This window comes from Dipodomys spectabilis, unplaced genomic scaffold, assembly GCF_019054845.1.
Source record: "Dipodomys spectabilis isolate Male_0828 unplaced genomic scaffold, ASM1905484v1 ptg000096l, whole genome shotgun sequence".
Classification (NCBI taxonomy): domain Eukaryota; kingdom Metazoa; phylum Chordata; class Mammalia; order Rodentia; family Heteromyidae; genus Dipodomys; species Dipodomys spectabilis.
The window spans coordinates 4134496-4147443 of record NW_024870773.1 but is presented as its reverse complement, the minus strand read 5'-3'; the positions used below and the strand labels follow the sequence as shown (position 1 = coordinate 4147443).

General features: G+C 42.4%; 1 non-coding gene across 1 annotated transcript; it reads left to right on the top strand.

Annotated features, from left to right (window-relative positions):
* Window positions 1-3357: 3357 nt before the first annotated feature.
* LOC122113327 lies at window positions 3358-3460 on the top strand. The gene has a single exon (XR_006148411.1). It is a non-coding gene; the product is annotated as a U6 spliceosomal RNA (small nuclear RNA).
* The last annotated feature ends 9488 nt before the right edge of the window (window positions 3461-12948 follow it).

Genomic DNA, 12948 nt, shown 5'->3' with positions numbered 1-12948 from the left:
TTCACAATGAGACATCCCAGACTCTGGTTTGACATGTGTGAATCTGCATTCATGGATATGTTGGTACTTGTGTCCCCATGAAAGAACTGTTTCCACCAAAGATTTTTCAATTTTTTTTTAAATAAAAAGTAACGGGTTTTTGTTTGCATTTTTTTTTTTTTGGCAGTACTGAGGGTTGACCTTACAGCCTTGTGAATGCTATCCAAGCATTCTACCATTGAACTATACTGCTCACCCAGCCCCAAAGTAAGAAATTTAAGATAGAATATTCAGAACTATAAAAAGAAGAAGAAGAAACTTCCTCCAAGCTAAAAGCCAGTGGCTACCAATATTAATATTTTAGCATATTTTCTCATTATTGTGTTTCCTATAGCTATGGTTTTTATTTGATTTGGGGAGTGTTTAGTTTGGTTTCTTGAGACCAGGTTTCACTAAGTAGCCCAGGCTCACCTAGAACCTGTGATCCTCCTGCTACAGTCTGGGTGCTGGGATTACAGGCGTGTGCCACCATGCCTAGTGTATGTGATATCTAAGATTTAAATAGAGGTTCGTCAAATCAATCCAAATGTTCTCTTTCCCGAGAAATTACCAAGCTTCTTCTCAATTGTGATCACATCTATCACAGTGAATTGCAAATTTCCTTGTGTCCCCATTTGTATTGGTCACTAGACTAAGAACTCCTGTCTGCCAGCAATTTTGACCCATCTTTGTTACTCTAAGATCTAGCACATGGCAATCAGTCCAACAGCCAAAGCAAATACTCCATGTGTCACAGGCAATCACCAAAGGCTGAGTACATATACATTCGCGATGCCAGCCAATGAAGGTAGGTGGCCACATCTGAGTGATAAAATGTGGCATGAGAAGGAGTTAAAGAAGAGGCAAAGGCCTTTCTTGTGGGACTTAGTTGCTGTACAATGGGCAGCCATTGAAGGTTTTATGTGAGCATTGCCTGCTTGGAGTCGAAGAACCACTTAAGCAACAGTCTTCTCATTGCAGTCCATTAGCCTGGTCTACAAGTAGAGAAGAAATGGTAATCAGCCAGCAGACTGAAGACAGTTTTCCCAGGTGAACTAGACAGATATTTGTGGCCTTGTGGCTATGAATGGCAGTGAATAGCATGAAGAAGGGCAGAGGGAAGCCGAGATGAGACTTGTTGAGACGGGGAAGGTGGGAGAGAAAACCTTGGAGGGGTAAGGGATCCACAGTTCCTTCTGGATTTTTGGGGTGTGGGGGTGCATGCACACGTCCATGTGGCACCCCCGGGGCTTGAACTCAGGGCCTAAGTGCTGTCTCTGAGCTTATTTTGCTCAAGGCTAGTACTCTACCACTTCAGCCACAACTTCACTTCCAGCTTTTTGCTGGTTTATTGGAGATAAGAGTCTCACAGACTTTCCTGCCCAGGCTAGATTTGAGCCACAATCCTCAAATCTCAGTCTCCTGAGTAGCTAGGATTACAGGTGTGAGCCACTGGCACCAGGCTAAATTTATTCTGGGACTTGAACTAGGAGGGTCTGGCTGGAGGGCAACATAGAAAGGTAGCACAGGAAGTCAGATGTGTGATGTGGAGTCCACATGCATTTTTTGAGCTATCAATTTAAGAATCAATGTTAATTAAAGGTTCGGGTCCAGTAGAGACCACCCACAGATAGTGTGGCAAGAACAGAAAAGACTGCAAGGATACAGTGCATATTAACTGGAAGATAGCGGATGGTGAGGAGAGGGTGGTAACTCGAGAAGACGAAAGATGTCCAGGCGGGGTGGGGACGCTGCTGTAGGAGAAGCCGGGTGAGAGCAGAAAGCTAAGAGTTCAATGTGGCCAGGGAGAAGCAACCACCTAGCCTGACTGTAAGCAGCAGTAGAAGGGCAGCCTGGCAAACAGAGAGAACACAGAGCTGTGATGTGAGTATGGCTTCTCTCCTCACCCTTCCATCCACTGGAAGTTGAGTCTTGATGGCATATTTCTGAGAGGAGGTAGGACCTTTCAGAGATGATTAGGCCATCCAGAGGGATTGATGCCTTTCAAACGAGACAGGGTAGGAATGGAGGAGTCCTCACCATTGCATGAATGGATTAGGTTCTTATAAGAGAGTCCACCCATAAGCTTCTGTATGTGAATGTTCCTTTTTGCTTCTCCCTCCATTTTTTTTTTTTTGAATAGCATAGACTTCTCAGCAGAAAGCCAATCAAATGCCAGTGCTGAGTGATTGGACTTTCAGAAGTGGGGCTCTCTTTCTTTTCAATTCATCTACAAACATTTTGTTATAGGAATACACACACACACACAAAAGAACTAAGACAGACACTATCCACCGGCAACTCTTTCAAGAATTGTTGGCATATAAGGGGGAAAAAAATGAATGGTACCAGGAGATTCTCTAAAACAACGTTGAGGATGTGTTCATGGTGACGGGAATGATTCTAAAGAAGACAGATTGACCAGTTTGGAAATCAAGAGGATAAAGCATAGGAAAAGGAATCAGCCAGGTAATGGTGGCTCACTCCTGTAATCCTGGCTACTTAGGAGGCTGAGATCTGAGGATCGCAGCTCAAGTCCAGCATGGGAAGAGAAGTCTGTGAGACTTTTATCTCCAATTAACAGCAGAAAGATGGAAGTGGGGCTGTGCCTCAAATGGTAGAGCACTAGCCTTGAGCATCAAAGCTCAGGGACTGTGCACAGGCCCTGAGTTCAAGCCTACACCCACACATGCAAACACAGAAAAGGAATCACCCTTTGACCAGGGAGAGACATGTCAACAGGAAGAAAGAAAGGAGAGACAGGGATGCCCAGTATAGATTTGGTAGGAATCTGAGTTCCCACTCCTCCAAAAGGAGAAGATGAGGCAATTCACTGAGGAGAGAAGATGGTGTGAGCTGCACAGGGACCACATAGGAGCCCGAAGCCAAGCCCTGGGGTGGGAGGAACTCCGACCTCCACAGGGAAGGAGTCGAATTTAACTCAGCAGGGACAGAGGGAAGATCATGTCCAACAGTCTCAGGTAAGCAAGGGCATCAGGGAGAATGAGTGCGGACCTGGCAGATAGTGACAGTGTGGCTAGAGAGGGACTTGGTGTGCCAGGATGTGCAGTTTTGGCTTTCAACCATCGACAATGAGGACACGCTAGAGGATGATAGTAAAGGAAGTGATAGACTGGAGTCTTCAAGAAGATTCTGGGTGGGAGTCTTTGACAGATTGCTGGAGGAAAGAGATGAAAGTAAAACAGACCAGGTGAGAGTTGATTGACACAGGAAGTGATGTAGGCCTCAGAGCCTTGGTGGTCAGAGACAGAAGCACCAAGGTCTCAGAAATACTATGGAGAAGCCAATATAACTTGAATCAAAAATCTATTTATTAGTGCTCGCTTCGGCAGCACATACTAAAATTGGAATGATACAGAGAAGATTAGCATGGCCCCTGAGAAAGGATGACACGCAAATTTGTGAAGCGTTCCATATTTTTTGGTATTCTCAGGGAAATGCATGGAACTAGAAAAAATCATGTGGAGGGAGGTGAGCCAAGAGCAAAGAGACAAACGACACATGGTCTCCCTGATAAGTGGGTGTTAAATCCAAAACGTAAGTAAACAAGACTCAAAAAACAAAGGACCTCCACTCATCTGGCTGAATCATTATTAAAAGACCCCATGCTGCTGATCACATATATGGTATATATGTGCACACCAGAGGGAAACCAGGAGAAGGACACAGAAACAGAAGGAAATGGGAAAATATACAACAGCGGGACCCATCAGCTGCACTGGACATTGACCAAAATGAACTAAGCAACTCAACAGCAACAATGGGAGGAAGGAATGAGCAGGAAAGAGGGAACAGCTGACACTAAGCAAAAGGAAAGAAATGTACATATCACCCAATGTGGAAGAAATAACGATTGTCAAAGCGCATAGAACTAATAAATTTCATAGACTACAATAAAGACAATTTGCCCCACGAAGGTTAGAATGTATTTGTGACTTTTACTAAGTATCAGTATCCCACAATTCTGTGAAATTTATGTAATCACTCAATCACAATAAACAATGTTTAAAATATCTATTTATTAGCTGGGTGCTTGTAGGTCATATCTGTAATTCTAGTTACTCAGAAAGCTGAGATCTGAGGATGTTGGTTCACCAGACCAAGCAAGAAAATCCATGAGAGTCTTAGTTCCAATTAACTCAAAGGAGGAGGAGGAGGAGGAGGAGGAGGAAGAAGAAAAAGAGGAAGAAAAGGAGGAAGAGGAGGAGGGGGCGGCAGCAACAGCAGCTCAGGGTCAGCACCTAGGCCCTGAGTTCAAGCCCTAGGACTAGAATAAACACACACACACACACACACACACACACACACACACCATTTACAATTTTCTTAAACAAACATGACTTAACTTGGGAAGTCTGGTAGCTTATATCCTATGTAGTAACTCTATGTCCCTAACAGGAATGCCACATCTCTTGATAAACATCGTGGTTAAGCTATCTCTGCACGTCCCATGGTGTTTCTGCACTATGTAAGCATACAACTTTGTGGAAGGGATCTCTTCCAGTCAATTTAGCCTACTAGAGGTAAGAAGGCACTTGGTTGCAACTTTCCCCCAAAGGGGCACTAACCAGTAAAGACCCCAGTGCCTGGTGCCCTACTGACTGGTCACAAGGCTTCGGGGGGTACCTGAATGTGTAGCTGGTCACCTGTCACATAGTATCATTTGTATCATCTTAGACATGGGCAGACTATCACAGTGACAGAGATTACTTAATTCAGAGAAGCTAAGCAATGGCCTGAAGGTCCCAAAGCAAGAAAAATGAATAGACTAGAGCAAAGCCCAGGGTCCTTTTGCCAGCTAATCCTGAGTGGGATCACTTTATCTCATATACCCCAGGGAGCAAGATTCTGCATTCTCCACATTCACCCCACTCCCCCTCCCACACACAGAAACCGTGTAACTATGCTTTTATTTAAGAAATCTCAAACACACAGCAGGAAAGACCTTGAGACCCCAGTGACATCCTCCGGGGCTCCTTCTTACTGTCCTCCACAGAAAAAATGTCTTTTCCCTACCTTACACATTCAGTTGGGTGAGTCAGAGAATTATCATATAACTTTCATCCAGGGCCTCCAATTCCAGTCTTACTCATACAACTCGCTCCCCTGAGAAGAAATAGCCAGTCATACCCTTTCTCTCCCCTCTAATACTAGGTTCCTGGGACCACTCAACATGGGGCCCTACTAAGGCTTTTCTCCTACACAGATTCTTTTCTATTTTTATAGGAAAACCATCAGACTGGCCTTCTTTCTCCTTGCATTTTCCTGTGTCTCCTTCCCACTTCTCTTCTGAGGGCTAGAGAGCAAACAGGTGAGAGGAGCAGAGACACAGATTAGAAGAGGCCTGTGGGAGAAGAGCAAGCAGTGTGCTCAGCTCATGTAGAATGAATTCTGTTGGCAACCAGAACTGTTTGATTCCACACAACACAGCTTTTGAAATCAAAACTGTTTTTTAAAGACATTAGAGAAGCTGGACACCGGTGGCTCATGCCTGTAATCCTAGCTACGCAGGAGGCTGAGACCAGAATTCAAAGCCATCCCAGACAGGAAAGTCTGTAAGAGTCAACTCCAATTAACCACAAAAAGCCAGAAGTGGAGCTGTGGCTCAAGTAGTAGAGCATTAGCCCTGAGCACAAAAAGTCAGGGACAATGCCCCGGCCCGGAATTAAAGTCCCAAGACGAACAACAACAACAAAGATATTTGAGAAAATAGTGTTTTTGTTTTCTAATTAACACAGTAGGTGAGAAAAGCTCAGTAGCAGAATACTGGCATACACAATGCCCTGGGTTGAATCCTAGTGCTATAAACAGATGAATAAGCAAGCCAAGCACTAGTGGCTTATGCTTGTAAACCCAGCTACTTGAAAGGCAGAGAATGGGAGGATCACAATTTGAGGACAGCCTGGGCAGAAATGTCCACAAGACACCTTTTACACAGAGGGCAACAGAATATGGTGGCAGTGTGTACCTATGATTCCAGTGACAACAGGAAACCCAGGCAGGCCGTAAATCTTATCTGAAAAATAACCAGGAAAAAGTATGGACCACATATTAATGGAAACACAGTAGATTCAGGGGTGAACTCCAATAGTGTAGTTCCTTAAATGGTGACATCAAAGCCAGGCAGCGGTGGCTCACGCCTGTAATCCCAGCTACCCAAGGGGCTCAGATTGCAATGCGAAGCCATCCCAGGCAGAAAAATCCATGAGACTCGTCTCTCCAATAAACTACTCAGAAAAATCTAGAACATGCACAAAAGAAGCTCCAGGACAGTGTCCAGTCTCTGAGTTTAAGCCCCAGGACTGGCGAAAGAAAGAAGGAAAGAAGCAAAGAAGGAAAGAAAGAAAGAAGGAAGGAAGGAAGGAAGATTGAAGAAGGAAAGAAAAAGAAGAGATAGGAAAAGTCAAAATTCAGCAAAATAAAAACAAAGGAGCTGGTACTCAAATTTGTCAGAATGGAGTCAGGGGGAAGAGGTGGACAAATGAAGAGGAAAAGGGGAGAATGGAGTCAAGAATCTAATGTATATCCTACAAAATTAAGAAAAGTGAGGGAAGGTGTGGGCTGGAAGGGCTGGGTGAGAATGTTGAAAAGGGTGACATTGATCAAGACATATTCTATTCTTAAACTGCTTTGTTAAATGGCAACTCCTTTATACAACTACTTAAAGATAATTTTTTTTGATTGATCATAGGGCTTGAATTCTGGGCCTTGGCACTGTCCCTCAGCTCTTCAGCTCAAGGCGAGCACTCTACCACTTGAGCCACAGCACCACTTCTGGTTTTCTGGTGGTTTATTGGAGATAAGAGTTTCACGGACTTTCCTGCCTGGGCTGGCTTTGAACCAAGTCCTCAGATCTCAGCCTCCTGAGTAGGTAGGATTACAGGCATGAGCCACCAGCACCCGGCAAAGACAATTTTTTAAAACAACAAAAAACAGTGCTGGAAGCATGGCTGAGTAGTAGAGCACCAACCTAGCAAATGAGAGGCTCTGATTTCAAATATCAGTTACCACCAAAAGACAATAAAAACAGATATACAAACAGACAGGAAATTAAATAAGTAAATAAAATGCAAGTTAAATATAAGTCATTTTCCCACCTGTCCATCTCTTACGAACTTCCTACAGCTCAAGTCACTTTAAGTATATCTCTGTTCACTCTGTTGAAGTAGATCTTGCTCAGGCTCACTCCACTGCTTTGTTTTTCTGCTGGTGCTATGTGGTCTCAAGAAACCTTTTAGCTTTGTGGAATACAGGCTACAGTTCAATATTAAATATATACATACATATATACATATATGTATATATAGGACATTCCAACCAGTTCATCCAAAGGCACATTGCTGTTGAGGACAGTGCTTTTGTCATATTTCCACTTTACTTTTATAGCACACTGTTCAAGATGGCTGTCCCAAGGTCCAGGGGTCACAGCTGACATATCCACCAACCAGTACAGGAGGGAACACATTGTCCAGTGCATCTCAAAGTTCCCTTTGTCAGCCTGGGTTTGGGAAGAGAATGGCTGGCACACTCAAAGAATGTAGTCCAAGTCAATTTAATGACTAGAATTAGAGTCAAGAGGTCTAGTCTAGGTTGTGTTGAGGCTCTCAGTTCAGTCTTGAAAAGTAAATTATTAACGCTACAAAAATGCATGCATTTCAGTATATTTTTTGTCTTTGTTTGCATTGTATAACTTTAATGAGTGAGTTTTAATTATTTAATTTCTTACAAAATAGCATTGTTTGGAAGGAAAAACACCTGTGTCATAAAGAACACAAATGCATTGCTTTTTTTTATTTTATATATAATTTAAATTAACATCCACTTGTCTTTAAGTTGACACGCTTAAGCTGAATACAAAGTTAAGCTGGGGGAAAAATCCAGTACATCTCCATTGATACAAAATATATCATGTGAAATAAATTTACTGATGTGAAATATGATTCCTCTTTAATTCTTGTCAATGCAATGATTATGACGAGACCAAAAGGTATGGATAAAAGTGTAGCACTTTAGCCAGGAGTCAGACATCATGCTTATAATCCTAGCTACTTGGAATGCTGAGATGTAAGGCTCACAGTTCAAAGCCAAATGGGGGCAGGAAAGTCTATGAGACTTTTATCCCCAATTAACCAGCAAAAAGTTGGAAGTGGTGCTGAGGCTCAAGTGGTAGAGCACTTGCCTTCAGCCAAAAGTTAAGAGACAATGCCCAGTCCCTGAATTCAAGCCTCAATACTGGCAGGAACTGTGATTATAACCTTTTTCCTTCCTTCCTTCTTCTTCAATTATTATTTTATTTTTGAATTAGCATACATTAGCATTATAAAGGGCTCTATTATGATAGTTCCATACATGCAAACCGAGAATGACTTGTTTTTCCTCCTTTTTCTTTATTTTTTAGTGCTAGGGTTGGAACAAAAAATAAATTGTGTTTATGTAGACTCATGAATTCAAAGTAAGTTCTCTACCACTGAGCCACATGCCCCGCCCTGACTGCAACCACTGTACGGAGCCACATTTGCACAGAAACAAGTATCATACCCTCCATCCCATACCTGCCTTACCATGGATAATTGACACTCTTATCTAGTTGCACTTGACAGAGCATCACAAAATTTTACCTCCTGTTTCTGAAAAGTAGGTTTGATAGCTGAAACTAACACAGTACGATGTAGATTGCCTTCATCACTAAGAAACTTCCAGAAGCTTTTCCTTCACATGTAACTGTGATATGGACAACCAGAGAAGCCTAAAATTAAAGTCTAAAAATAAACATTGATCAAATTTCCTCAGTACTAAGACCTAAAACAAAAGGCAGCAAAGAAGATGCCAGGTGCCTGGACTTAGTCAAAGGTGAGTAAACAGAAATAAATGAGCAGTTTGGTATGAATTACATCTTGAGAGACTTCATTGTGTGTGTTCTAACTGGAGGGAAAATAGCAGCCAACACAGGAAAAGAATCAGCAGGTCTTTGACGTCTGTTTTGTTTGTTATAGCATAATTATTTGTTAACTCAAATAAAGCCTTTAGCTTTGACAGCAAGCAAACTGTATAAAAATCACAAAGGATTCATATTATCTCCTCAATTTCCCAGTGTCAGATGGTGGCTTCAGTATTCCCATTTGTGTGCATGCATGTGATTGTAATGAGCGTGGGTTAGGGTACCTAGAATTGCACACAGCACAAGAAGGTGGTGACTTTGTCAGCTGTGATTTTCAAGGGCAAGCATTATGCTCTTGATGATATATGCCATTCTGCTTAGATGAACAAGTCGAAGACTGAGGAAGTGTTAGCAAATGACTGTAAAAGAAGAAATCATTTGGAGGCAGCTTGAAAAGGGAGCCTGAAGGGGAAATGGTACTTAGAATCTGAAGATTTAAGAAGATGCTGATGTGACAAGGAGATCTGGAAAAATGGTAGAAGGATATTAGTACTAGATAGAAGAAAACAGGGGCTGGAGGTATGGTTTGGTGGTGGAGGGTTTATCTAAATGTGGGATACAATAGTTCCATCCCTAACAATACAAAGGTTTTGTGTATGGGGGGGGGGGGAGAGGAGCAAAAGAGAAAGATGAGGAGGAAGGAGGAGAAAGAAGAGTAAGAGAAAGAGGAAAAGGAAGAAGAGGAAGAGGAGGAAGAAAAGGAGAGGGAAAAAGAGGAGAAAGAAAAGGAGGAAGACAATAGTATATGTTGAAGATGATAACTTGGCTAGCAGATATATACGTCTCAGGAAGACTATTCATTAAAGAAAAAGAGGAAAATGGTGGACAAAGCTAAAAACAAAGCTCAAAGACCATTAGCTTGAAGCTTGAAGAGAAAGAAAAGAAAATTATTTGAAGATGACAAGCCCATAAGAAGATCTTTAGCTAAAAAGATTATGTTCTTTGGCTGGGGATATGGCTCAAGTGGTAAGAGTACCTACCTAGAAAGCTTAAAGACGGAGTTCAAACCCAATATTTAAAAAAAGGTCTGTTCTTTTGGATGTACTTAGTAGATGAACTGATTCTTGCGTTACTGGATGAAGAAACAGAAGAGCTGCCATTTTCACCCTTGTTTCAAGCAGCGTAAGGAACCATACAAGGTGCCCAAGGAATTGAGTATGGAGCAGAAGGGCTCAGAGAATGGTAACCAGGAAAGAGAGAGACACACAAAGAGAGGCAGAGACAGAGACAGAGACAGACAGAGACAGAGTGAATGAGAATGCCTATACTCACTGGCTTTTTCTCTGTTTTTCCTTTTCGTTCCACCTGGGCTAGAAGACAGTATCACCAACATTCAGAACTAGTCCTCCACCGCCTCCTTTAGTTCATCCTCCTGGACATACAGAGGCCTACCTTACTCATCTGCTAGGTGCTTCATCAATCCAGGCAAGTTGACAGTCAAGATTAACCATCACACAAGCCAACGTATAAGATCAAGATGTACACTAGCAAATTAGTGCGGCAAGAGAGGGTTGAAGTGGAAAGCAAAAAAAAAAAAAAAAAAATGTATGTGCTGGGATCTTAAATTCTATACAGTGATCCACATCCAAGAGGAAGTAGCTTCATCTAACTGTGGCTGGCAATGTGGCTCAGTAGTAGATATTAGCCTGGCATACATAGGCGTTGGGTTGGATCTCCAGAAAAAGGAAGGAAGGAAGGAAGGAAGGAAAGAAGAAAGGAAGGAGGGAAGAAGGGAGGGAGGGAGAGAGGGAGGATAGAACCAGTTTTACTTTACTGCCCTTAGAATTTAACTGAAATATAAAAAGCAAATCCCATAATAGGCAAGGAAAGTCTGTATGCAATTCACAAACCCTAACTCTGAGTAAAAGAAGAATAGTAGATGCTTACATTTCAAAAGAAACTTCGCATCTGTAATTAACTTAAATTTATCTTCAATTTAGTTTTCCTGTTCAACTCCCAGAATATTTTAACTGTAAAGTCCCTTGAATTAAAAAAAAATGTAATAAGAAAGTCTGGTACTACTTTGTGAGTTGACTTGTAAATGGGTATAACTATTTCCATGTGTCCGCATGCTTCTGCAAGCTATTTACTGTTTCCTACTGCCTTCCTCTGGGTAAAGAGACTCAGAGCAGCTGGGTAGAGCCCTGTGTGGGGCTAAGGAAAGTTCCTGGTGAGTGGAGCTGGAAGGATGAGAGGTTTGGAGAGAGGGCAATGGTCGTGGAAAACACCAGAGGAGGAGTTGTGAGCAAAAGCAATATTTTCTATCAAACTAAAATGTCTCCATCTTGTAACCAGTCACTATTCTGTATGGTTATTTCCCGGCATTATTTGCTTTTTGGCTTCCATTATAAATATCATCTGTGATATTTGTAATCAGCCAGCCATATCAAGCTTCTGAGTCCTTACCAATGGAGTTTAAAAACAGACACCCCCCACCACCACGTTAGGTGAGAACTTTCCACTGACTTTACCAACTTCCCCCAACTGTGACCAGCAGCAGCTCCATTCCCAGCCCTGTTCCCAGCCAGCCATGACAAGAAGAATGTGAGCTTTTGCCTCAAGCGGCACAATCCACCCCTACAAGCCTGGACCTTTCATTGACAGTTGAAGTGCTTTCTTACTTCCTTGCTTTACTCCATCACCCTGGTAACCAATTGTAAAAGATGTAAACCTGACCCCTTAGCAACAAGGAGAAGGAACCACTTCTCTCCTTGAGTAGAATAAAAACCGAGCAGACCACCCTGTCCAGTGTGCCTGCCTAGCTCTGGAAAGATTAATCGCAGTACACCCTTCTGGACAGAAGAAAAATGCCTTGATGAAATCGTGGATATCATTTTCTAACACTGGAGGATCATAGGTTTCCCACCGGGAAGAACACCCTACAGACCAAAAAGCATCAGAGAACTGTGGCTTGCACATGTCCCTGGATGTTATGTGTTGGAAACTTAACTCTTAAAGCTGTATGTTAGTGGCATGAGGTGAGACTATGGGAAGTGATTGGATCGTGGAGTGTCACCTTTACAAATGATCTATCTAGCATTGATGAAAGGATTTGGGTTTTTTTTTTAAGGACTCTTGATTATATCTATCTCTTCTCAGGAAATGGCACATTTGCCTGCGGACTATGTCTCATGGTTCATCTCATCTGTTCCTGATAAATAGTTATCAAAAGGATGGCTGATACGTACAAGAATATAAATACATAAATTCATATCTGGAGATTAAGCACAGAAGGACAATAAATATTTTATTTCTAAGAAAAAAAAAAGGATGGCTGAATTAGTTTTCTGAGGCTGCTAACCAAGTCCCACAGAACTGTGTAGACTTCAACTACAGAATTCGCTGTCTCAAGGTGTGGAGGAGTCCAAGGTCAAGGTGTCCAGAGGGTTCATTTCTCGGAGGCCCCTCTTCTTGGTTTGTACGTGGCTGGCTTCCAACTGTGTCCCCTCATGCTCCCCTTTGTATCTGGGTCTTGAGCTCCTTTGCTTATAGAGATAGCTGTCAGATTGCATCAGGACCCGCTCTGATGACCTCATTACAACTTAACCATTTCTTTAAAGACCTCCCTCCCCAAATAAACATATTGTGAGGGAAAGAGATGAAGACTTCAGCTTATGAAGTTGGAAGGGGCTTAGCGCAGCCCTTAATGATTAAATGGCTTAATTAAGCAGTTTCAGAGACAGAAAGGGGGAAATAAATCCACGAAGAAAATTAAGAATGGAACACTGAGAAATAGCAGTGAAACCAGAAGAGCCCAATATTCAGAAAACCAAGAGAGCCCCAGGCTCTCGTCTTGACTTTGAAGCAAGATTAACAAAGCAGAACATGGTGATCAGTCAAACAAGGCCACAGAAAAGCCAGGTGAGAAAAGATGAGAGACCCACTTCCCGAGGAGGAGCACTTCTTACGACTAGAACATGCTTTTTGCCGTTGCTGAGCTATGAATTTTAGCACTTTTGGGGTGTTTTTTT